Source organism: Pan troglodytes, chromosome 1 (genome assembly GCF_028858775.2).
Source record: "Pan troglodytes isolate AG18354 chromosome 1, NHGRI_mPanTro3-v2.0_pri, whole genome shotgun sequence".
In the NCBI taxonomy this organism is placed as follows: Eukaryota; Metazoa; Chordata; class Mammalia; order Primates; family Hominidae; genus Pan; species Pan troglodytes.
In genome coordinates, this window is record NC_072398.2 from 221,265,873 (window position 1) to 221,292,291 (window position 26,419).

Genomic DNA, 26,419 nt, shown 5'->3' on the forward strand with positions numbered 1-26,419 from the left:
ATTTTAAAAATCATTATTTATTAATTCATTTAAAAAATAACAGCAATAAGTCCATGATGTGTTAACATAAAGAACATATTTTTGAGAATAACTGTATTTTCCAAAACAAAATTTTAGTGAGAAGAGTGGAGTTGCTTTCCATTTTTTGGCAAGTTTCTTTCGCATAACCTTTCTGATAGGTTGTTTTGGTTGAAGTCTATGAAGAAAATCCAGCTGGAGACAGATGTGTAGTTGGCAAAGGCAGGAGTATCTCAAGGGCCTTTGCAGACTATCACAGACTCTCACAGGTTAGTTCCAAGGTGGAATCTGAAACCACATCAATGAACTTTGTGTACTGTTTCAGTAAACCCCACTGATCTATGAGCACTTCGTTTTGTTTTTCTGTGTGTGTTTTGTTTCTGTTTTTAAGTCAGGGTCTCTTTCTGTCACCCAGGCTGGAGTTCAGTGGCGCAATCAGAGCTTACTGCAGCCTCAACCTCCCAGGTCAAAGGATTCTCCCACCTCAGCCTCCCAAGTAGCTGGGACCACAGGCGCATGCCACAATGCCTAGCTACTTTTTTTTTATTTTTAGTAGAGATAAGGTCTCACTGTGTTTCCCAGGCTGGTCGCAAACTCCTGAGCTCAAGTGATCCTCCTGCTTTGGCCTCCCAAAGTGCTGAGATTACAGGCATGAGCCACCACACCCAGCTAAATTATTTATTTATTTATTTTGTAAAGACGGGATCTCACTATGTTGCTCAAGCTGCTCTATGAGCACTTTGAATGACTCATTCCCTGATGTGAGACTTTGTAACCTCACACATCAGTTATGTGGAAAATACTGGCTCACTGAGGAATGCAGGTCTTCAGAGTGTTGACACATTTCATTATATGATTTTTTTTTTTTAGACGGAGTCTAGCTCTGTCGCCCAAGCTGGTGTGCAGTGGTGAAATGTTGGCTCACTGCAACTTCTGCCTCCCGGGTTCAAGTGATTCTCCCGCCTCAGCCTCCCAAGTAGCTGGGATTATAGGCACACGCCACTATGCCCGGTTAATTTTTGTATTTTTAGTAGAGATGGGGTTTCACTATGTTGTCCAGGCTGGTCTTGAACTCCTGACCTCATGATCCACCCACCTCAGCCTCCCAAAGTGCTAGGATTACAGGCATGAGCCACCATACCCAGCCTATATGATATTTTTTAAAAATCACAGTCATTAGTATCATTACTGGTCTCATCAGAAAAGCTGTTAAGTATTAGGATGCCGTCAAGGTTGCAGTGGCAGATATAAGTTTTCCAAAAGTCTGATTTTCACTGGAAAGCTCAGATTTTATCATTGGCAACAAATATTGTCAGGTTTTTTCCCCCTGGAAGTGACAGGCCCACTTTGTCCACTTTTGAGAAAATAGCTGCCAAACACTCAAATCTGAAAAATCACAATTTGTCTGTCAGTCACTGTTTCAGGTAAAGATGGTGTTCCCTGGAGCAGGCAGCTGGTTCCACTCTCAGCTCAGTCACACGGGTCTATGTCCTCCAGACAGGCATTGGACTCGAAGGCCCTAGGCATGCTTCCCTTTCATCCTCCCCGAATATTCAAAGGATGCATACTCGAGGGTCAAGACTTCCTAAAAGTTAATCATATTTGCAGCTTCATCAGGGACATTTTAAAGTGAATATGGGGCCGGGCGCAGTGGCTCACACCTGTAATCCCAGCACTTTGGGAGGCCGAGGCGGGCAGATCACCTGAGGTGGTGGGCACCTGTAATTCCAGCTACTCGGGAGGCTGAGGCAGAAGAATTGCTTGAACCTGGGAGGCAGAGGTTGCAGCAACCCGAGATCACACCACTGCACTCCAGCCTGGGTGACAGAGCAAGATCCTGTCTGAAAAATAAATAAATAAATAAATAAATAAATAAATAAATAAAGTGAATATGGCTTGTAATCCCAGCACTTTGGGAGGCTAAGGCGAGTGGATCACTTGAGGCCAGGAGTTCGAGACCAGCCTGGCCAACATGGTGAAACCCCATCTCTACTAAAAATACAAAAATTAGCCAGTTGTGGTGGCACAGGCCTGTAGTCCCAGCTACTCTGGAGGCTAAGGCAGAGAATTGCTTAAACCTGGGAGGCGGAAGTTGCAGTGAGCTGAGATAGCACCGCTGCACTCCAGCCTGGGCAACAGAGCGAGACTCCATGTCAAAAATAAAAAAATAAAATAAAATAAAGTGAATATGGCTTTTCTCGAGCTGGAAGGGCGTGTGCTGAGGAACACATGCCTTCTCACACACTGCTGTGGTCTGCGCCGGGACGCCGGCAGTTCCGCTCACCCGCTGCCTTTGCGCTGTCAGCGTAATGTCCCCACGTTGAATAGGGCACGTTGAAACTGTGTTCCACTATGGGGACTTTACGGCCTCCTGAGAGGGTCTCGGGAAGAGGCCTGCAGACCACGCTTTGCGAACTGCTCCCTTAAGCCCCCCAGGGCTCTGGCACTTGGTTTCTGCCATCTGAAGGGGCTGAGTTCTTGGCCTGATGGTGGACTGCCACTCAGCAACTCCTCCTGGTTCCCTGGACTGTCCGGGACAGATGAGGAGCTGCGGTGGGAAAGATAGCTAAGAGGGTGGGGGAGTTCTCATGGGGTGGCCGGGGAGAGGGAGAGGAGCCACCTGGGCCCGGCTGCCCCGCAGTGCCAGCCTGTGAATGTGTGCATGCTCCTGGCCCACAGCTAGAAGAGCCTGGTCCTCCTCCCCCAGGAAGCCCCCCTGCAGCCGTCTTGCTTCCCATTAGCGCCAGCGCAGGCCTGTCTTGGGCCCTCTGGCCTCCCGCCCTGCAGCGGCCTAGTTTCCCATTGGCCACCTGCCTTCAACGCCGAGGACCTGGGGGGCAGGAGCCGCAGGCCGGCCGCCCCCTCCTCCCCACCCCTTCCCTCTCCTCCCCACTCCCCTTCCCCCAGCTGCCTCCCAACCGCCTCCCCCAGCATGGCAGCCTGTCCAAGACGGTTTTGTCCCCTCGGTCCGGGCACCGTGAGAGTGACAGAAAATAGCTGTCCGGAGAGTGGGCGGGGGGAAGGCCTCTTGTTTTCACCTCTCAGGGGCTGGTTTTCCCAACTTTCCCATCCCAGCTCCTGTGGAACAAAGGGCCTGCGGCCCCCGTGTGCTGGGCCCGGCCCAGCGAGGGGACTCACCAGCAACTCTTTATTGAGTCTTCAAGCGCCGGCCAGGCACTCCATTAAAAAGCCATTCCCCTTTGTGCAGCCCGGCCCCCAGCTGTCCCCCCTCTCATGTGACGGTCGGTCACAGTTGTAAAACAACAACACACAGAGTTGGCAACTAACGAGGCTTTTTTTCAAGCCGGGGTCTCCATGGCAACCCCCGTCAATCACCCCTCAGGAGCGCTTTAACCTGACCAAGAGGGGGAAATAAAAAATAAAATAATAATAATTAAAAAAAGAAGCCAAGAAAGAAAGAGTTGGAAAGAGAGCGAGAGGCCAGTAGACAGCTGGGGAGAGAAACAATTCAGAAAGTTTCTGGGGTTTGCGCCCTCGATTGGAACAGACATGAAAATTTAACCAGTGGGACGGGATTGTCCTGGTGACCGGAGGGGAAGGACGTTCATTTTCATTTTTAGATAGTTTGCACATTGCACCGAGTTTTACAAAAGCTTCTGACCTTTTCCCGTGGTCCATAAAATGATGGTGCGTGGTTGTCTGTGGGCACAGAGGGGGCGGGAGGGTGGTCCCATGGGCCCTTAGAGTAAATGGATGGTCCCAGGGCCCCAAACCCAGAGGTGCCCAGTTGATGGCCTCAGGCCAGTGGGGAGAGCCATTCAGAGCTTGGCTAGAGTCCAGCAGGGTGTCTGAGTCCTCCCGTGTGCGGCCTGGTGCCAATGGGGATAGCCCACAGTATGTGGCGGGCATGGTGCCAAGGGGACACTGGAAGGCCCCATACCCAGTGCCATGTGGGGAAGGAGCAGACCTACCACCGCGATGTGTTGAGGGGGAGCCCAGAGCATAGGCGGTGGTAGGACCCCTCGTTCTTCACGTGCTGCTGCGCCAGCAGATGCCCAGTTTCTGGGCACGTGGCATCGCGCCCGGGGTTAGTTCAACCTTCCACGTGTTGGCATGGTGCCGGGGCATGGCAAGCCTGAGTTCTCCCCCCCAGCTCACCCCCAACACTCATACATGCTGTCTGGCCGCTAGCCAGGGGCTCCACAGCTTCCCAGGTCGGCACAGTCTGGGCAAGGGCTGAGGGCAGTCCTGGCAGCTGCTGCCTGGCCTTCCTGAGCCTCTGATCAGGAACGAGGTGAAGGCCAGCTTCTCGGCCCCACTTTTGCTTCCTAGCACCCTGAACCCTAGGGTGCAGACACTTTTTCTTCCTGGACATGGTGGGAAGGCAGAAGTTCCTATTGTAACTCCTGGCACCTTGGGAAAGGGGTTTTCTCATTCTTGGAGTCTAGGAACCCGGCTTGGGGGCTATGGGGACCAAGGAAGAGAGTCCTTCAGGACAGAACCGTAAAAGCTTCCCAACTTTCAGAGGGTGGGCACTGGGGCACTGTTGGGCTGTGCTGAATCCCCTGGGCCCGGGGGTTCAAGGAGCTGGGGTGTTTGTGAGCTTCTGGGAGGCTGGGTTGTTTGTTTTGTTTTTTTTCCGGACTTAAAAGGCCTTGTGCAAACCTGGTACCCAGAATAGCACACATGGAGAGTTGTGAATGAAGAGCTGGATGGCCGATGACCTGGCGTGGGGGCTGGGGCTGGGCTCAAACGGCAGGTGCCTCATGGCTCTGCAGCCCCTGCCTGCGAGACGCCCTGGTCTCCCAGCTTCCCACAGGCCTGGGACGGTCGCGGGCCTCTCCCTACCCCTGGCCACCTCTCCCTTTTCCCTCTTCCTTCTCCAGGCTGTTTCCATGCCGCCCTCCCTGGTGGGCCGGGCTTGACACTGGCGCCCATGGCTCCCCCTCTGCCTTCGTTTCAGTCCTCCTCACTCACAGGCTGTGTTCTCTTCCAGAGTGGGTAAAGTGAAAACCTTGCCAGTCACCTCTCCCGGTCTCCCTCCCCTCCGTCCTGGCTTTCGTGATAGAGAAACTGGCCAGGAAGCCCCACATGGTGCTATTTACCTGACACCTCAGTGGGTTTGGCAGGTGCTGATTCATTCCCTGAACCATTTCCCCCAGGACAAGGAGCAGGCCAGGGAAGACCCCCGGGGCCTCTGAACACCCCCATGCTAGCCTCTCCCTGGCCTCTCTTCAGGGTCTGGGGTGATTGCTGCAGCGAGGACCCCCCGGGGACCAGAGCAGACTTGGCTGGGCCTCATCTTCATGTCTCCTTTCCTGGGTGCCCTGGGCAGCTCCTGCAGGAAAGGAATGCTAACGATCTGCTGGTGTAGTGAGCTGGCACCGCACCCAGGCAGGAGCCGCACAGCGCCAGGGCCTAGTAAAGACGCTGGCGAGGGCTCCATTCCCCGTGCCCGGTGTTTCCTCTGGCCGGATTGGCATGCAGCCTTCAGCTTGGCCTGAGGCGGCACGAGGAAAAGGTGGCATCCTCCGCCGGCCCCAGCCTGGCCAGCCTGGAGGACTACACCGCCCTCCTCCTCCCTCCGGCTCCAGCCAGGAGGACTGTGATGGCCATGAGTATTTCATAGCATCTTCTGAAAGGAGATACGGAGTGGGCTGAGGACGGCGGCATCCCAGAGCGTGGCTGTTGGTCAGTAGCCCCAAGCTGGGGAGACCCGGTTTCACCTCCCCAAGCCTCATTTCCTCCTCCGTAAATGAGGGCATGAACAGTGGTGTCTCCTACAGGGTTTCTGTTGCTGTTTAATGAGGTGGTTTATAAAACCGGCTTCACTCTGCCTGGGACGCGGTCAGCCCTCCATAAACACTAACAATTAATGGTCATGCTGGTGGTAGTAGCAGCAGTAGTAGTAGTACTGGTAGTAGTGGTGGTGGTGATAGTATAGGCCCTGCCCCATAGGTGGTTGGAGGCATCAATGAGATGGTACAGCCCCTGACAGATAGTGACTGCTCAGCAAATGCTAGCTGTCATTATTATTGCTATTACCATTATTTCCTAGTGCACTGAGGTGGAGCCTCACCCTGCTCTTGCTACTAAGGGATCCTGAGGATGCTGCCCCCTCCTAAGTCCGGCCCATCCTTCTAGAACATTCGGCAGGCCCTCTGGCCCCCTCAATGACTCTCTTACACCTGTCCTGCTGTCTTCAGGCCCCCCTTGCCATTCCCTCCCCATCCTACTACCGCTGTCTTGTCACTCACCTGTCCAGGGTTCCCCAGGATCATCCTCTCTGGGGTCTCCTAGTAAAAAAAAAAAAAAAGGGCTTTCCAGAACCTGGCTTCCACCTCCTCCCCAAGCCTGGCCTCCCCCAGGCCTGGAGTGTGACTGGATTGTAACATAGTAGCTGAATGAACTCCAGTTTCAAAGGTTAATATCAAAATCTGGAGTGGATTACCTAAAAATTACTTACAACACCATTAAAATTCTGAACTCTTTTTGTTGTGGCTGTAAATTAATTTAAAATGTCAGGTTTTTTGAGAAATCCAATAAGAAATTGAGCCAACAGAGCAATCTGCAAACTGTCTGGCAAAGAGGAAAGTGTGTCTCTTCAATCGACAAGGAAAAATATGGAGCTTAACTGGAACCATATGGCTCAGTACTTGAGAGGAGCCTGCCGGAGAGGGAGGGTGGGAGGGGAGCTCAGCTGACAGCCACACGCATGCAGCGGGAGGCGGCCGCGGTGTTGGCATTGGCGCGGTGGAGGGGCCTGGCAGACGCCTGGCACCCAGCCTACTTGGCCGCCCTGTGTCCACGGTCACCGGGCTGCCCTGGGCAGTGACATGGTCACTCCTTGGTCTTAACACGTTCTCGCCGTATCCATCCAGGGCTCCCTGGCCAACTAGGGAATCCTACCCCCACCGAGGGGAGCCCAAGCCCCCTCCCTCCAGGGAAGAACAGCCACCTGCACGTCTGCGAGGGCTGCTTCCCTCCGTCCTCTGTGGGCTCCCTCCCGGCCAACATGTGGTCCCAATTACTCCTGAATTCCCCCAGATTTACAACACATTAAGTAATTTGTAGGTTATTTCAACTTCAATCTGCTGAAGTTGAGAAAATCAAAATTAAATTCAAACCACAAGGAAACTTCAAAGAAAGAGGAGAAAGAGAGAAGTTGAGCGCCTTCTCTTCCCCAGGTTGGCTGTGTCCCCCTTATGTCATCCTCCGAGGCTCCCAGCCAGCCCCCCACCTGCCTTCCTCTGCCTCCTCTTCCCCGCCTTGCCTCTCTCTCCCTCCCAGGGCCCTTGCCCCTGCCTCTGGCTGGGCAGTGCCCTTGGGGTGCCCCTCTGAGCGAAGACCAGGGGCAACCTTGGAGCTCGTGCTAGGCCCTGCTTGCTTTGGCTGGGGGAGAAGTGCTTCTCTAACCTCTAACACTCTCTGCTCCCACTCCCTGAGCCCCTACCCCTGAGGGCTGGGTGATTCCTGGGCTCCAAAGCCTCTCTCTGCTTTCCTGACCCATTTCAAGGGAATCTCCACCAGGACTGTTCTAGCTCCCGACATGCCTGGGATGGCTGACAGCTGGTAGGTACCACCTGGCCGCCGGGTTTAATAGCTCAGGTTACCTTATTTTGCTTTCTACCCTTTAAAACAGCCTTGTAAATAAGCAAACACTCGGTGCCAAGCACCTTCGGCACTTCGCCAGGCTGGTAAATATTTTAGTAGTGACTTGGTAACAGTTGCGTTCACTTTGATTTCCTCAGAAGGGTTCTTGGTGCTGGGGAGGGGGCCGTGGCTCTGGGAAATGATTTGCTGGCTATTTATAGCCCGGCTCTGACCACGTGGCCTTTGCTCTCACCCTGTGGATCGTGTGCTGGGGTATTTTTAAAGCTGGTGTAACGTTAGCCTGACACCTCTTTTGGCAAAGATGGGGAGGACTCTTCCACCTTCTCCCAAAGTGTGCTGTGGTCAAAGAGCTCCAAGGTCGGTTTGGAAAACTGGACTTGTCCTCACCAGGAATCCAAAGTGATATGGGAGGCTGGGGCAGGTGCTAGCGGTTGGGTGTGAGTTTAGGGTTGAACCCCTGCTGGCATGGTTTGGACTCGGGAAGAACCCCCAAAGAAGAGAAGAAGGTGGGCTCTGGGGCTGGGGCACATGATCCAGGCAGTGCTGAACTGGGGAGGCCACCTGAGATGGGTGGACTGAAGCTGACCGTGAGAGCAGCCAGGTTGCAGGGGGAGTTAGAGGGAAATGTGACCGCTGGATGAGCTTCCTGGGCATCTAGTCCTGAAGGACCCACGCCATGGAGAAAAGAGAGTGGGAGACAGGGCCAAGGAAGATTCAGAGAGGGGGGCAGCTTCCAGCCAGGGCTGCTGATTTGATGCCCTGGAGGGTCCTTTCCTCTAAGCCATGAGAAAGGCACCTGCAAAGCGCAGGACCCCATTGCCCAGTGCCAGGAAGCTGGCCTAACCCCACCCAAATTTGCCGTGTCCGACAGGGCATGTGCTGCCCCCAGGCTGGGCACCGGGGCAGGGGTGAGGCAGCAGGTGAGAGGCTGGCGCCTGGCTTGAATAGACTGCTCAGAGCCACAGCCAGTGGCTCCTCTGTTTTATGGGTGGTTTTAATGCACAGATGGGTTGGTTTTAAAGGGGCTCTAAATCATGGCACAGTGAGAGCCCCCACACCCCAGAGCCCCCCAGGAGGCTGTACCTGTGAGTGACTGTGGTATGGGCACAAGTGAAGTAGAAGCGAGGCCCGCCCCCACTCACTGTGCAGTGGTGATGGACAGGCCAGGGGGAGGTGGGCCCCTCTGGCTGGGTAAGAAGGGCTGGGTGTTCAGATGAAACCCTTCCTCTTGTCCCCCTAGCCACCCACCATCCACACTGGCAGGCAGGGCCTTCCCACGTCCGGTTTACAGCCAGGGCACTGTTCAGTGACCAGCCAGCCTGCTGCCACTCCCAGCCACTTGCCCTTCCTCCTCTGGCTCCTGGCGCCATGATGCGCACCTCCCGTCTGCACCCACGCACACCCCATTGGTGCTCAGCTGCCGTGGGCGCACATCAGGTGAGCGCAGACAGTGGCAGACCCGGCTCACCTCCTTCCCGCAGGACTGGTGCCAGGGCAGTGCTCTTCCCGGAAGGCTTCCAAGCTCCCCCGGATGGCATCCTGTTGGGCCTGTTTCTGGGGTGCGGGGGCAGGCCTTTTTGGGGGGAGAGTGTCTGCCCCATGCAGCCCTGGCGCCAGCTCTTCCTAGAGGCCTGTGGCAGTAATGCCAGAGGGAGGCAGCTGGGCTGGGGCACGAGACAGGGATGTTTGAAATGGAAGTCGAGTGAGATGGGACCACCTTCGGCCACCATGACGGCTCTGCTGGGGGCAGACATGGAGCCCTGGGCCAGTCTGAATTGGTGCTCACTGGACACCTGCCTCTTAGCTGCCCCCCTGTGAGTGGGCCTTGCCCACTTGGGCTCCCAGCACCCAGTTTTCAGTGTCCTTGGAAACTTGGAGGAGTTCTGGGAAGGTGATAGGAAGATAGAGGAAGCCTTCTCCGAGCACCCAGAATGTTCGAGCTTGAATGGAAAGAGATCTGCCCTCGAAGGTACTCGGTCCCTAAGTCCGTGCCCTGTAGGCTCCCCTTGTTCGCTGGCCCATGTGGGACGGAAGGCTGCTTTAGGGAATCTTTTTCTGCCCCTTGGCCTTGAGTTTGGAACTGCGTGGCACCAGAACCTTCTCATCCTTTACTGAGTGTCTTCAGCAAAACATGTTGTTTCCTCTCCAGTTCCCCCTTGGCGTTTGAGAATGGGGTGCCCGTCAACACTCACTCTCCTGCCTGTTCTCCCTAAAGCCATGGGGTAAAGGAAGCCTCATGGTCCTCTGAGGAGCCCTCATGGCCTCCTGAGCCGCTCAGGGGAGACGGTGGCTGTGACAGCTGACGGCCCACTTCAGTGCAGGTTGCGAAGGGGCGGGGCCAAGACGCAGGTGTCTGCCCAGACACAGCAGATGCCTGGTTCCAACGTTTCCATAGATGACTGTGTCATCTTAACGAGCAGATGCTCTGCTGTGCCTCAGTTTCCCTAGGTGGCCTCTGTCAACAGGTGCTCAAGGTAAAAGATACAGCAGGAGAAACACAGGAAGAGACAGTTGGGAGTGGCAGCTGGGCGGACCCGAAGAGGCTGCCCTGGCCCCTCTTCTTCCCCTCGGCATGGGCCCGCCTCTGCTTCCTAGCAGGCAGGTCAGGCAGCAAAAAGGCAGTTGGCCTCCACCACGACCCAGAGACTTGCTGGGCTGAAGCTGCCTGAGGCCTCCCCAGGCCTGCCAGATCCGATAGAGGCTGGGGCCGTCCACTTCCTGGTTTGCAGGTCGGCGCTTGCAGGTCAGTGGTGAGGTGCAGCTTAGGAGGGGAGGTCACTGGCATACCCTCCACCCTCGTCCAGCCCCCCGTGGGCTCTGATGGCAAGGGGGCCACGCTGGCAGGTAGCCAGTTGCCCTGTTTCTCCTTGATGCCTGCATGGAACCAGTCCTGGTTTCAAGCTCCCTGCGAGCCGGGAATGGAGGAGACCCTATGAAAATGATGATATGTGACAATCAGTCACAGCAATTAGTGTTTTGGTTAACAGGCCTTTTTTGTTTTCTCTCACCCAGACAGAATGTCACAAATAAATCCTCTCCTGCATTTGCATATTAATTGGATCGGAGACGTCAAGCATCTTTCATTAAAGAAAATGATCTGCATATTTGGAGACATAAAATAGTTATTTTGATGGGTTTTTTTTTTCCCTAAGATCAGGGGGTGGGGGAGGTAGGTGATAGGAGCAGTAGAAATTGAGGTAGAGTGAAGGAAAGCCAGCCAGCCCCTCTGTCTGGAGTTAACCCTGTGCAGTCTGGAGTTGATGGCCAAGCTTGGCCAGAAAGATAATTAATAGGCAAATAAATCAAGGAGCCAAGGGGACCCTGGGCACCGGGCAGTTGCCTGAGGCCCAGGAGCCCAGCTTGGCTCCTGTACAAAAGGGACCCCCACCAGAGTTACGGGCGAGGAGGCAGGATGAGGGCCCTCTGTGGCTTTGCTCTTAAATCCCTCCCTCCAGAGCCGGTTGTGGCCCTGAGCAGGGTGAACTTCCCTGGGACGGTGGGTGGTAGGCAGGGCATGAGGTCGGGTGTCCACCTCGTGTCCTGGAGCCCTTGGCCGGGCCCACGCGGCACCCATGCCTGCCTCTCCCCTTGGTCCCTTGGCCAGCCCTAACCCTCCAGCTTCCACTCACCCTCCCTCAGCTCACCCACCGGCGCCCACTTCCTCCCCACTCTCTGACCTTGGGCTTCCCTACGCCCTTCTCATTCTTTGCCAGCCGTCCTCCCTCTCCCCAGATGGAAAGTTTTCTGGGGGCAGCAGAAGCGAAGCCTGGAGTCATTATCACATGTACTCGAAATAACCCAGAAAGCTGCTGGGCCCATATTAGGACATGAGTCCCGTGGAAAGCCGAGCGAATGTACAGTTTTTGATAGGCAAATGGGACTGCCCAAGTCTTCCCACCTTCCCCTCCAGCCTTACAGTCCAGGGCCTTGGTGGCTGCTTTCGTCAGTTTTCAGGGCAGGCAGTAGGGGCGGCCTCCTCTAGACATTTCTGAGCTTCCCCAGGCTCTTTGGGGAGCACAGTGGGAGGGCTGGTCAGTGCTGCCAGTCTCTCTGCCATCACCAGCCCCAAAGGCACGATTCCTAGTTACCATATCCTGGTTAGAGAAGTGTTTAGCAATGGCGATGATGATAACAATGATCACAATGATGACTGGCACCACATTTTCCACATAGAAATGTGTAGACACTTTGCTAAGAGCTTTACCCTCATCGCTTCCCCAAACCCTCACCACAGCCCCCTGCGACAGGCACGATCATCGCGTGCATTTTATAGACAAGGAAATTGAACCTCAGAGAGGCCAGATCACATGCCCATCGGTACCTACCAGACTTCAGAACTTGCAGCCGGATCCAAGCTCTCTGTGGCCAGGCCACAGGGCCTCTGGGCAGAGCAGTGGGGACCGGCAGCCGCCTGGCTCCTGGTTTGATCCCAGCTGACTATTCTTTTTGTGCGCAAACACACCGCACCCTGGTGCTGTCGGAGGACCTGTGTTCAGGCACCATATCTCTGCACTGCTGGCCTCTTCACTGCACCAAGAAGACAAGATTTGCCTCCTCTCAGGGGCTGGGAGCTGCCTCTGGTGGCTTCTGTGGGCCTTTGAACCCCGGAGGTGCCTGTTCCAGGCCTATGGGGATCCCCCATGCTCTTTGTGTGCAGTTTTTGCTTGGAACGTTGAAGTGCCCAGTTCCTCTATTCCCATACCCTGCTGCCTCTTCTCTCACTGTGCCAGGCTCTGGGACCCACGGGCTTCAGGATTGGGCAGTACCTGAGGGCATGGCCCAGCTCCCTGGTTGAATTGAGTCATGCATCTGCTCACCTGAGCCCCCATTCCCCATGCCCTACAGGTGGCCAGCCTCTCCTCGTGCTCCAGGTGGACCTGAGTGTCCCTTAGAAACTTGTTCGGTGCCACCTTCCCCACAGCGCTGCTTCTTAGGGATCCCTTCTCCCAAGCACTCAGATTCTAAATGCATGGCGTGTGCAGCCTTAGGCCATCACCTTGAATTTCAGGGTCCCTTGTCTTGGGCTACCATTCTCCACAGTGCGTGGGCAGGTTGCAGCTTTTCAGGTCTAAAGGGAAGGCAGTGGGGTACCGTCAAAAGAATGAGGGCTTTTGATTCAAATAGAAGAGAAACAGCCTTACTGTTCTTAGGAGCTGTGCCTTGCTGGCAGACCTCCCTTCTCCGAACCTCAGGCTCTCCACTTACAAGAAAGGGGCAGGGGGCCGGGCGCAGTGGCTCACGCCTGTAATCCCAGCACTTAGGGAGCCGGAAGCGGGCAGATTGCTTGAGGTCAGGAGTTCGAGACTAGTCTGGCCAACATGGTTGGAAACTCCACCTCCACTAAAAGTAAAAAAAAATTAGCCAGGTGTGGTGGCGAGTGCCTGTAATCCCAGTTACTCGGGAGGCTGAGGCACAACAATTGCTTGAACCCGGAAAGCAGAGGTTGCAGTGAGCCGAGATCACACCAAGGAATTTGATGGCTTTATCAGAAATACCAAATGCACAAATGCACTCCAGCCTGGGCAACAGAGCAAGAGAGACCCTGTCTTAAAAAAAAAAAAAAGAAAAAGAAAGAGGCAGTAATTCCTCTTGTGGGCAAGGTTCTGCAGAATGATTTGGCTCCTGCAGGTTAAGTGCCCAGTCATAGGTGTGGGATAGAGCAGGCTCCTATGGATGCCAGTGGAGACGTCGTGGGCCTGGGTCTGCTGCCCACTCCCCAGTGGGTCAGGACTCCGGCAGGGTCTCCTGGGCTAAGGCATGGAGGTGACTGTGTCCCAAGGCACTGGCAGCTCTGCCCAGCCTGTTCCTTTCCCACCCTCTGGCCCTCAGCGACTTTGGCTGCATGTGCCTCTGGCAGGGCAGAAGCAGAAGTGGGGGCCTAGTGGCCTTCCAATTTGGGGTTCTTGGAGAAGGGGCCTGGCGTGCCCTCCTTGGGGAGCAGGTGGACAGACTGGATGTTTTATGGAGTCTGGGGGAGTCCTGCGGCAGCTGTATCTGTTAAATGCCAAGAAGCCAAGTTGGTTTAATATGATTGTAGCTGCTGCTTTGATAAATCAAAATAATTAAAAATAATAAATTTGATTCCTCAACCAACAGGCTGTGTGTGGGCACAGGGCCTGGGCTGCCGAGTCAGGGCCGAGGAGGTGGGAGCGGGCACGGGGACACAGGAAGGCCTGTCTTGTGGGATCCTAAATGGGGAGTGGACGGCAACAGGGCGGAAGGGGAGACTGCGAACCAGTAGGGAGAGGAACATCTCTCACTTAGCAGAGCCGAGCCCTGCTGTCCACAAGCCTGGGCTGGGGCCCCAGCTGGGCCTGCCCCTGGCCCTGTGGCATTGGGCCAGCCTCAGTTTCCTCATCTGTCAAATGGGAAGGCAGTTCCACCCACCTCCCAGGGATGTGTGAAGTCAGGCTTTGCTGAGTGTGTCTGCCCAGTGTTGGCTGAGGCGACCAGGCGTGCTCGCAGTGGCTGCACAGCCTTGAAGGCCCACCAGCCTGCCCGGCCTCTTCCTCCCACTGATGGCTGTTGTCCTGACACAGGATTGTTCCGTTTATAAGGATGTCCTCCGGTGCGGGACGTCTCTATTCATAGCTCCCTTCGGCTTCCAGAGTTGGGTCAGGAAGCCCCATGCCACGCCCTGGGACCGAGTTCAGGGTGCCGGCAGCTCTGACATCGGTGGGGGGGAATTGGCAAGGGTTTTCTACCTCCGCCCCCGTCCCCTGCCCCCTGCCCCCCATCCATGTCCTCAGGAGCCGTATTTGGTGTCTGATCCCAAAGTGTCTGAGCAGCTGGAAATCTGAACTGGTTGGAGGGGGCAGGGGCTGGCGAGGAGGGAGGGACAGGGTGTCTGTCTCTTTAAATGCACTTTGTGTCAGTGCGATAAGGAATTTGATGGCTTTATCAGAAATACCAAAGCTTTATTTAGCAGGGTGAGGCTCACACCACTCAGCTCCACACAACCTGCTGATAAATAGCAAAAAAGAAAAGAAAAAAAAAAAAAAAAACCTCCAACAACTCACCAACACCCCAGCACGGCAAGGCAGGAAAGATGCATCGGACAGAAAGGCAGAGAAGCGAAGTGGGAAGTTTGGGGAACTGGGGAGCTGCAGAGGGTGGGGGTGGGGTGAGTGGGTTCCGTGGGAACTGCAGGGGCATTTTGGAAAGTGCTGATAGGCAGGCGTTTGTAGATTTTTCTGTCGTTAGGTAAAAATACTATAATGATTTTGATTCTTCCAGAGAAAGGGCTTGTTAAGGAGACACGCCCTCCCCAGTGTCCTCGCTGGCCGTCTGTCCCTCCTGCTCCTGTCCCTCCAGCAGCCCAGCCCATCCGAGTCTCTCTAGGGGAGCCCTGAGGCCCAGCCCTCTGCTAGGTCTGTGCCCCGCCTGGCTGTGCTGATGAAGGCAGGGGCAGCCTTGAGATGGGGGAGAAGTTTGACCGAACGTAAAAGAGACTGCCGGGGAGAGAGAGCCGCCTGTCATTGCAACTCCAAGAAAGGGGCCCCCACTCCGTACAATGTGGCTAAGGAAGCTGGAGAGGGGAAGGCTTGAGAAAGCCTTTGGAGGATGGACTGACTCCATGCTCAGAGCCGGGTCTCAGCCCAGGGCGGTGGCCTGGCCCTGCCTACTAGTGGCATTCCAGGACTTTCTGTGCTACCTGCCACTGGGCAGCTCTTGGGGAGCCCCTCCATCCTGGCCAGTCTAGATTTATTGTGCTGTCTAGAGGGTCAGCAGAACAGCAGGGTGCCGCTTCCGCCTGTTCTTCCTCTTCTTACTCTCTGCACCGGGGCATTCGTTCTCCTGCTCTCGCTTGGGGAGCCCCTTCCCTTGGGTCTGGCTTTACGCTCAGCACAGGGGCTCAAGTGCAGCCACCCTCAGTATCCCCCCGGATGGTCCATACGTCTCCCTCTGCCCACTGCTCCCCATGAATCTTTTGATGTGAGCAAGCCAGATTTAAGCCGGGGTCCCCATCCATGCCTCTCTGCCTGTGCCTCTTCTAGCCGGCTTGTGCATGTGACTTCCTCTGGAAATGGAGGCAGGTATCAGCACTCCGGGTCTACCCGAGAGCCATGTGGATGGGGAGCGGATTGGGTGCTGTGGGGTGTGGATTGGGTGCTGTGGGATGGGGATTGGGTGCTGTGGGGTGGGGATTGGGTGCTGTGGGGAGCGGATTGGGTGCTGTGGTGTGTGGGTTGGGTGCTGTGGGGTGTGGATTGGGTGCTGTGGGGAGCGGATTGGATGCTGTGGGTGTGGATTGGGTGCTGTGGGGTGTGGATTGGGTGCTGTGGGGTGGGGATTGGGTGCTGTGGGGTGGGGATTGGGTGCTGTGGGGAGCGGATTGGGTGCTGTGGGGAGTGGATTGGGTGCTGTGGGGTGCAGATTGGATGCTGTGGGGTGTGGATTGGGTGCTGTGGGGTGTGGATTGGGTGCTGTGGGGTGGGGATTGGGTGCTGTGGGTGTGGATTGGGTGCTGTGGGGAGTGGATTGGGTGCTGTGGGGGAGCGGATTGGGTGCTGTGGGGAGCGTATTGGGTGCTGCGGGGAGCGGATTGGGTGCTGCGGGGAGCGGATTGGGTGCTGTGGGGTGCAGATTGGATGCTGTGGGGTGTGGATTGGGTGCTGTGGGGTGGGGATTGGGTGCTGTGGGTGTGGATTGGGTGCTGTGGGGAGTGGATTGGGTGCTCTGGGGTGGGGATTGGGTGCTGTGGGGAGCGGATTGGGTGCTGTGGGGAGTGGATTGGGTGCTGTGGGGAGCAGATTGGGTGCTGTGGGGAGTGGATTGGGTGCTGTGGGGTGGGGATTGGGTGCTCTGGGGTGTGGATTGGGTGCTGCGGGGAACGGATTGGGTACTGTGGGGAGTGGATTGGGTGCTGTGGGGTGGGGATTGGGTGCTCTGGGGTGTGGATTGGGTGCTGCGGGGAGCGGATTGGGTGCTGTGGGGAGTGGATTGGGTGCTGTGGGGAGCGGATTGGATGCTGTGGGTGTGGATTGGGTGCTGTGGGGAGCAGATTGGGTGCTCTGGGGTGTGGATTGGGTGCTGCGGGGAGCGGATTGGGTGCTGTGGGGAGCGGATTGGGTGCTGTGGGGAGTGGATTGGGTGCTGTGGGGAGCGGATTGGATGCTGTGGGTGTGGATTGGGTGCTGCGGGGAGCGGATTGGGTGCTGTGGGGAGCAGATTGGGTGCTGTGGGGAGCGGATTGGGTGCTCTGGGGTGCGGATTGGGTGCTGTGGGGAGCGGATTGGGTGCTGTGGGGAGCGGATTGGGTGCTGTGGGGTGCAGATTGGGTGCTGTGGGGTGTGGATTGGGTGCTGTGGGGTGTGGATTGGGTGCTGTGGGGTGTGGATTGGGTGCTGTGGGGAGTGGAGGAGGCATCTCTGCTGCCTCTCTCTGCCCGGCTGCTCCCAGGCTCCTTGTCCCTTCCTAATGGCACGATCCAACAGAGCCAAGGGCTTGGGGTTCTCACCGCAGATCCTGCCTAGCGCGGGTACAGGACTGCTTCTACCATCGTAGACAGTCACCAAGAGGTGACTCACAGAGTTGGTTGAGGAAGAGAGGTTTCTGCCCACATAGTTGTCCCCAAACATGGCCGAGAGGCCAAAGCTTGCCAAGGCCCACACGCCGACCCCTCAAACAGGATGGAGGTTGCTGAGTCCAGAGGATGCTTCTGGGGCAGTTATGCGGAGCCCAGAGTTGGGCCAACCGGAGGCCAGGGTGGGCTGACTCGGAGAGTAACTCTGAACTGGACACCTAGTCCCTGGAGCCGAGGAAAGGTGGAGCCCGCGTGCTCCCTAAAGTCAGCTAACAGAAGGAAGGGAACCTGGACCAAGGTTAGGCCCGCGGCTGAGCGGCGGCAGGTGGGTCTCGTAGGAATTCCTCGGCTTTGGATGCTGGAGCAACAGGACTGGCATGGCTGCTTGGGGAGGGCCAATGCTGGGCTGGGCGGAGACAAGGCAGCTCGGAGGAGAGGGTGGGGGCTGGGCTGGCCAGGGAAGGGGCAGAGGGTGGAGGAAACTGCAGAAAGGCCGAGGCCCGGAGACAGACAGGAGGAATAAATGGAAGTGACAGGGTCAGGCCAGACCTTTGTCCTGCAGCCTGATTAGAGAGTCTGCCCTGGATTTCTGAAACTTTGGGATGTTGTCGGACAAACTGGAGCTTAATTCTGTCAGAGCGCTGGGGAGATTAGAATTGACATCCTGGGAGCACATTCCTGGCTGGGCAGAAATCCAGCCCCCGCTGGGAAAAACCTGTGAAAGCATGGCCAGCCCAATGGTGGTGGCGGGGGGTGCCCGTCAGCACCAGTGGCCACTCCAGCCTCGTGGGCTGGAGCCAGGAGCACTGGGAGGGCCGGTCGTTGGAAGGCTCTGGCGTAGTGGAAGGCGTGGAGGCTCAGCAGAGCCACTGCCGAGTCTGAGTTCCAGTTCTGTGCCTCATCCTAGCTGTGCTGCCTCGGGCAGGGAGCTTAAGTTTCTTTCTTTCTTTCCTTTCTTTCCTTTCTTTCTTTCCTTCTTTGAGATGGAGTCTTGTTCTGTTGCCCAGGCTGGAGTGCAGTGGCACGATCTCGGCTCACTGCAACCTCCACCTCCCAGGTTCAAGCGATTCTCCTGCCTCAGCCTCCTGAGTAGCGGGACTACTACAGGTGCGTGCCACCACACCGGCTAATTTTTGTATTTTTCATAGAGACGGGGTTTCACCATGTTGGCCAGGCTGGTCTCGAACTCGTGACCTCAGGTGATCCACCTGCCTCAGCCTCCCAAAATGCTGGGATTACAGGCGTGAGCCACCATGCCCGGCAAGAGCTTGTTTCTTAACCTTCATTTTCTTATCTGTAAAATGGGACAGTCTGCCTCTGGACCTACTGAATTTTCTTCTCCTTTGAAGTTGAAGGCGTAACCTTGGGAAGCCAAGAGGGATGGGTCAGACGGTGGTGGAGCTCCTGAGCCAGGGCCTGCTGGAAGACAGAGAAGGTTCCCCTTGCAGAGTTCCCTGGCACAGGGGCGGCCAGCAGTGCCAACCCGGCAGGGCTCTCTGGCTCAAGCATGTGAGAGGTGGCTGTCCCCACACCACGTGCGTCCTTTCCATCAGCCACCTGTCCTCATCAAGCCTGGAGAAGCCCAGCAGGGGACTTAGAGATGGCCTTGTCCCTCTGTAAGAGCTCCCAGGAAATCCTCACCCAAACGAAGAGAGCTGAGGGAAACAGATGGAGGCCTGCCTTCTGGGAGCCTCCAGTCCAAGATGGCTGGCCTTAGAACCAGAGAGGGGGTTAGAGGACTACAGTGAGGGCCAAGCGCCACAGCCCCAAACCAGGCTGTTTCCAGAAGAACAGGGTACCCCTCCCCACATCCCTCCTGACTCTAATGACTCTTAAATAGTGGTAAATATTTTGGCTAATGTAGGCTCTCATGGCAGAGAGCAAAGCTGTCTGCAGTTCAGGACCTACAAATTATTTATTAAAGATTTGAGATGCAGTGCAATTATGTGGAAAGAACCCAAAAAATTAAATAAATAAGTAACAAAATAAATAAATAACAGCCCCACTGGCCTCTTGAAGGCTTGGGAGCGGCACATGATTGCCGTCTTGATGAAATCCCCCTGGATGTAATGAGCTGATTTTCTGCTGTTAATATTGCATCTGCTGATGAAGGATTCGTTAGGATAATGGAACGAAGCTAAAATATAAATGACTCCCTGTCAAGAAGCAGCTTTTGTTTGTTGATCTCCTGACAGTTCCTGGGCCAAGGCAGGGGTTTATGTGTGTACATGCATTCTGGAACAGGCAGGAGGGCGGAGGCAGGAGCTTGAGGGGGCTGCCCCACGAGCCTGGCTCCCTGGTTATTCCAGGCTTTCCCTTCGAGGTGGGACTCCTCGACCTTGGGAAGCCCTGGAGCCCTGTGGGTGGGGAAGTCATCGACTCAGACCCATCCAGAGGGGCGCTTGTTGCACTAAGATGCTGAGCGGCAGCAAAAGTTATCTGGGGAGCATGGTGGAGAGATGGATTGGCTGGGCCGTGTGTATTGGGATCCGCACAGGAGAAGCAGTGTGTGTGTGCCGGGAAGGGCAGCCCACGGGGGTGCAGAATCACAGGCACTTGAGCGGGGGGTCCTAAGGGAAGGTCCCTTCACTGCAACCATCCTAGCCTTTCTGCCTCGTCCTCTCCCTCAGTGATCACACAGCACATCTTGTGGAGGCCTGGGAGCCCCTCCTCGGATGGTGGATTCTCGAGCAGAGGGGGAAAGAGGGCCCATTTGAAGTCACCGTGTCTCACCTACCCACCCCGCTGGCTTGGCTTCCCCAGCACCTGCCCTGAGCTGCCACATGGGGACAAATTCCTTCTCTCCCTAGCAGTTGCTTTTTTAAAAAAGCGATATCATTTTATTTTACTTTATGGTGGTAAAATGCACACACCGTAAAATTTACCATTGTAACCATTTTATTTTATTTTATTTTATTTTATTTTATTTTATTTTATTTTATTTATGTATTTATTTGAGACAGAGTCTCACTCTTGTCTTCCAGGCTGGAGTGCAATGACGCGATTGTGGCTCACTGCAACTTCCACCTCCTAGGTTCAAGTGATTTTCCTGCCTCAGCCTCCCGAGTAGCTGGGATTACAGGCGCCCGCCACCATGCCCGGCTACTTTTTGTATTTTTAGTAGAGACGGGCTTTCATCATGTTGGCCAGACTGGTCTCCAACTCCTGACCTCAAGTGATCTGCCTGCCTTGGCCTCCCGAAGTGCTGGGATTACAGGCATGAACCACCATGCCCGGCCTGTAACCACTTTAAAGTATACAAATCAGTGGCGTCAAGTACATTTGCAGAGTTGCACAACTATTAAGCTAGTTCCAGAACTTTTTCATCACTCCAGACAGAAACCCTGAACCCCTTAGCAGTCCCTCCCCACTGTCCCCTTCCCCCAGTCCCTGGCAACCACTGCTTTCTGTCTCTATGGATTTGCCTGTTCCGGATATTCCATATTAATGGAATCATACAACTTGTGGCCTATTGTGTCTGTCTGGCTCCTTTCTCGTTCAACATTTCCAGGTGTATCCACATTGTAGCCCATATCAGAACTTCACTCCTTTTTTATAGCTGAATAATATTCAATAGTATGGACAGGCTCCATGTTGTATGTCCATTTCTCAGTCCATGGACACTTGAATTGTATCTACCATCTGACTACTGTGAATAGTGCTGCTATGAACATTCATGCGCAAGGTTTTGTTTGTTTTTCTTTTTTTTTGAGTACCTGTTTTCCATTTTTTCTGGTATATGCCTGGGAATGGAATTGCACCATCTCTCCTAGCTTCTTAAAGGCAGGGACCCTGGAAACTAATAAGAGGTCATATTTATTGAGCACTTGCTATGTGCCACCTACTGTGCTAACCATTATTTCCGCGAGTCCTCAACAGCACAGGAATGGAAGCTCCCTGAGGGTTGAGTCTTTGGTTTGCCAATGTTCTCTAGGTCTAGGACAAGGATCTAATAGCATGTAGTAGGTGCTCAAGAAATACTGAATGAACTTCCTTTGAGCTAGGTACTCATGGGTCCCCACTTTTCAATGGAAGAAGCTGGGGCCTGGAGAGGTTAAGCAGCCTGCGTACCCAGTTGCATGGCAGGAGGCAGCAGAGGCAGGATTCAAACTCAATTCTCACCAACTCGACTTTTGTATGCTGTCTTTTTCTTTTTTCCCCCCCCAAGACGGAGTCTCGCTCTGTCGCCCAGGCTGGAGTGTAGTTGCACGATCTCAGCTCACTGCAACCTTTGCCTCCCAGGTTCAAATGATTCTCACGCCTCAGCCTCCCGAGTAGCTGGGATTACAGGCGTGCACCACCACACCCGGCTAATATTTGTATTTTTAGTAGAGACAGGGTTTCACCATATTGGCCAGGCTGGTTTCAAACTCCTGACCTCAGGTGATCTGCCCGCCTTGGCCTCCCAAAGTGCTGGGATTACGTGAGCTACTGCCCCCGGCCTTTTGTAAGCTTCTTGTTTTCTCTTCCTTGTGCCTGGCACAGCGTCACGCACACAGTGTGTGCTCAGTGAGTGCCTGATGATCTCGCTGTGGAGCAGGGACAAGAGAGATCTAGGGTCACTTGACCTGGCACAGGGGCTGGGGAAAGCCTGGAGCAGGTGTTGTCTTTCTGTGCATCTGTTGGCGACGTGCCTGTCTGTTGAGAGGAGGCACTGCCTACCACGCTGAGCCCTGAGCTGGCAGAGACTGGAGTGGGCACTGCTAAGCACCCTCCCAGCACCTGGGAAAATCTTCTTGCTGACTCCTTTGCCAGAACCACTCCTCATCTTGACCTTCAAGGCCCTTAGAGAAAAGGAGAGCAAACTAGGCCACTAACTTGGACCCTTCCTCCTGGGGAGACTAGGGGTCCTGCCCAAGAAGATCGGGCAGGGCCACTGGGAAATGGAGGCATTGCTTCCTCCTAAGGGGGTCTCAGGAGGGGTGGGGAGGCCAGCTTTTCTCCTGGAGCCTTGAGAGAGTCAGGCAGGGCCTCGAATTCACCATTGAAGTCCCTGGCCAGGCATGGGGACCACATAGGGCAACATCCCATGAAGGACTTGAGGCCCTGACTGGGGAAGGTCCAAGACAGGCAAAGGTGGGCTGGAAGCTGGTGCTGAGCCAGCCTCAGGGTGGAGAGTCAAGTTGAGGTCTCCTGCTTTTTAAAAATTACTATGATTAAAAACACTTCTTAAGCCAGGTCTTGGGAGAGCAAGGTGGGAAAACCCATTTCCTGTCCCCAAAGGACGAGGGCCCTTCCTCTTGACCCTACGTAGACTTTTCAGGTTTCTGGCCCAATTCCAACCAAGACTGTGCCTGGAAAGAGCCCAGAGCCAATCCGGAGGCCTGCTCCGACTCCAGGGTCTGGACAGCCACCCCCACTGCCCCTCCCTGGTCCGGGGCCCAGGCTCCTTTCCCGAGGCCTCTGTCTCGATCGGGCACCTGCTGGCCTGTGCGGGCCGTCGGCCCCCTCATTGTCCTGCTAACTGCTGTGTAAAAGTTCTGGGCTTCCTCTGACCTTTCCGTTTTGCCTGGTTATGCCATGGGATCCCCCTGGTGCGCATCCCCCTGCGGCACTGCCCGGGGCACTGCTCAGCCCCTGTCTGGGGCCTTTCTCTCCCCAGCCGTCCTCCGGGCAGCACTTTGATTCGCTTTCTTTTCTCCTCTCTTTCTCTCTCTCCCTCTCTCTCTCTCCCCCTCTCCCGCTCTCTCTTTCTTTTTCACTCTTTTAACATGCTTTTCCTAAAAAGTTTTTTAATCAATCAAATTTGAGGCAGAAAATAGGTTTTGTCACGCCTGGTCCCGGGGTAGTGTGACTCTCACTCAGGCTCCTGACAGCTCCTCAATACAGGAAGGAGGCCAAACAGAATATTTCTCCGGGAAAGTGCCCGTTTCCATGACGCTGCCCCTGTTGTCTATGCCGCCCCCCTCCTCACACTGCCGGGCTGACATGGCCCCAGCCCCTGTGAAAGGGCTGGCCAGGGAGAAGCTGTTCGTGAGGATGGGGCTGGGGGCAGGGGGAAGGAGACGCAGTGGAGTGCGGGGGCGGATGGGCAGCCCGACAGCTGCCCCAAGCCCCCATGGCCCCGGGAGGCCTGGGGAGCAGGTAGGAGTGCTGGCCGAGGAGCCTGGCCTGGTGCTTCATAAATATGGAGCTGGGCAGCTGTGGGTGAGAGGCTCCAAAGTCAAGTCCTGGACCAGCAGCGGCTCCAGCAAGAGGGAACTGCAGATGGAGGAGGCCCCTTCAGGTCCTGGTACGCTGGTCCCTGCCACTTCTCCGCCTGTCACTCTCCCCCGTCCCATCTCTCGTGGCATTCCCTCCGTCCCTCACCCATGGCTGCCCCCTGTCCTCCATCCCTTGCTTCCTTCCTGCCCTCCCCCGACCCTGGCACCCCTTGTGCCGGAGGAGCCTCTGGTCCTCCCAGCGCCCAGCCCACCAGGCCCCACTCCGAGCCGCCTGCAGGCCCCCAGGTCTTCCCTCTCCAGCCCACCTTCCCTCTTCCTCTTCCCCTCTGTCTTTCACTCTCTCCTCTCCTCCTCTTCTCACTCTCTTTTATAATTAATGATTAGTTTTAATTGGTTTGCTTAGGCAGCCTGACAGCAAATTAACAGAAGCCAGCCCAGGGCTGCCGGGCTCAGTGAGAGACCACTGTGCTTCAGAACCGGCCAGGAGAAGGGCTGGATGAGGCTGCCTCCAGGCTCACTCTCACAGCAGGCCCCAGGGATGAGATGGAGGGAGTGCCAGGCCTCACCTGGGCAGGTGCAGCAGCCAATAGGAAGAAGGCACCAGGCTCTTTGCACACATAAGGGCTCACGTTTGCCAACTTTTCTCTGTACTTTTGTTTTTCTTTTCCTCCTCCTCACATCCCTTCTGTGCTCTTCTTCTTACCCAAGACATTGCTGGTGTCTTCAGAGATTAAGGGTGGGTAAAAGGTGGGTAGGGCCACTGCCCTTAGTTTAGGGCAGGGTTTGCTTTTGGTATCACTCATCCTTACTTATGCAATGGGATGGTGGGATGGGCAGCCTGATGCCTCTGGGGCCAAGATCCTGCTTTTTCACATGGACAGGAGGAAGGAGGTCAGAAGGCTGTTGTCACTTTTAGCTCAGCTACCAACCAACCATCAGCCCCATAGCCTGGAAGCTCCAGGACCCAGTTCTGTTTCTGATTTGCCATCTACCTCTGGACAGAACTCTGAACCTTTGGGTCCTCAGTTTTTTGGCCAGAGTACTTAAGATTAGGAACATTGGATGGATGGATGGACAGATGGACAGACGGCTGGCAAAGAATGGGTGTGTTGGCATTTCTTAGGCACTTTCTGCCATGATCTCTGAGCACATGGCTTTTCTTTCTTAGCCTGGAAGGGTTCACTTCACTTCAGCCCCGCTGAGTGTAGGGCCCCTGCTGTCCTCTGGGTCTTCCCAGTACTGTGCCTCTCCCCCGGCCTTGGAGAATCCTTCCTTAACTACGTCAGCTACCAGGTCCCAGATGTGCTGGCCACTCACTCATATGGGCCACTCATATGGGCCACCCATATGCCCATTCATATGGGGACAGTGAGAGGCAGAGAGACAAGAAAAGATGCCCAGAGAAGGAAGAAGAGACCAAGATGAACTCTCAGCTACTTCTTAGGCCCCCACTGGGGTCCCAGTATCCCAGGGTCCCAGATCCCACCCAGGGACAGCTTCCCTGCTCCCATCAGCCAGGACACCTGCCCTGGGCAGGTGGGGTACAGGACCCCGTGCATGTCCTGGTCCCTGTACGTACACATCTCTGGCCCTCCCCTCCCTCCTCCACCCCCGACCAACTCCTGGAAAGTTTCCTCCCTGATTGTTCTGTGTGATCAGATCTGCAAGTTGCTCTCTAAGCTTCTTGTCACATTTTGACTTAATGAAGTGCAACTGCTGAGGGATTTGGGTTCAGCGCTCCGGTCTCCCGCGCTCCCTTGTTGTCAGAAAACAGGGGTGGTTGGGGACGGCAACACCGCGCTGCAAGTCGTTATCATTCCGGTCAGTCTGTTTAACACAAAATTAAACAAAGAACTAATTAGTGCCTCATGAATTAATAAATGCACAGTTGCCAGGGAGGATGGGAGGGGAGAGAAAGGTGGTGGAAGGGAGATACCAGAGTTGTGGAGTTGGGGGGCTTTGGGGGTCCACAGGAGGCTGGCCAGGGCACCTTGAGAGATCTCAGACAGGAGTGTGTGGGACGGACGGGACAGTGAAGATGACACCCCAGCCAGGGCCCTGGGCTGACCGGCCAGGACTCGAGCTCTGATGGCTGAGCCCACCTGGTGCCTTGCAGTGGAGGCCTGGGGGTCTCCATCCCCGGACCCTGTGACCCTCCCTGCCGGCCTCCTCCTCCATCCTCTCCTCTCCTGGCCAGCTCCTTCTCTTTTCCTTATTCCCCCTTTGCACAACTCCCCATCCTCTCTACCGCCCCCTGTCTCAGGGGTCCGCCCAGCTCTCTGCAGACCCCCCCGCCTCTCATCATCTGGATGAGATGGGCATCAGAGGCCCGTGGGGCAGCACTTCCTAACCACCAACCCACCGGGCTCTCAGCCCTCCCAGAGCCCTGTATCTGGCAGGGTAGGCTCCGCCCCAGTGGGCACCCTCTGCCCAGGCAGCCCAACACAAGCGGCAAAAGCTGGTGGAGAGCCGAGCCCTCCTTAAGAGGACGTGTCAAGTACAATTAGCATTATCTGTCTAAATATGTCCTGGGAACCGGAGAGCGGGCGGTGGGACTGGGTGGCATTCCGGGAGCCCTCAACAAGGTCATCTCATCTCCCACAATCCCCCCAATCTGATTTGGGGATTACATAGCCTAAGGAAATTGGTGTTATTCCTCTTGCATCATTGATAAGCCACAAATGAGGGAGAGGGGAGAAGAAAACGTAACAGACAGCCCTCCCCAAGCCTGGGTAGGGTTCTGAGGCCTGCAGGGGCAGGGCCTGGCTTGAGCAAGGGTTGGGGGGCCTGGCCAGCAGGCTGGTGGGGGGGCTCCCTGTGTTTTCTCTCCACATACACACAGGCTGCCCCTTTGAACCTGGCTCCCCAAACTCATTATCTGGGCAGGAGGGCCCCAGCCTGGCACGCTGGGCCAGGCCGCATGTTGGTTAAAGCCTCCACGTTGTCTGACCATCGTCCCGCTCCCTGCACGGTCTCTGGACATGGGCTGTGATGACTCATGGGTAGGACCCCGGGGTGGAAGGTGCTGTCGGCAGCCTGATCCTGGGGCATGGAGGCTTCCTGATGCCTTGGCCCCTGGCCCGCCCTTGCCCCTCTGTCACCAACTTGCTAGAGCGAACAGTTTGGCATCTGTCAT

At 55.6% G+C, this 26,419-nt stretch overlaps 1 protein-coding gene and 1 long non-coding RNA gene across 3 annotated transcripts in view; one reads left to right on the plus strand and one right to left on the minus strand.

Annotated features, from left to right (window-relative positions):
- Positions 1 to 26,419, plus strand: part of CASZ1 (castor zinc finger 1) — a 160,258-nt gene that overhangs the window by 64,353 nt on the left and 69,486 nt on the right. The window lies entirely within an intron of this gene.
- Positions 56 to 3,319, minus strand: LOC134809418 (uncharacterized). Its single transcript, XR_010155025.1, has 3 exons — positions 3,157 to 3,319; positions 2,303 to 2,566; positions 56 to 306 (listed from the first exon to the last, which is right to left on the minus strand). It is a non-coding gene; the product is annotated as an uncharacterized LOC134809418 (long non-coding RNA).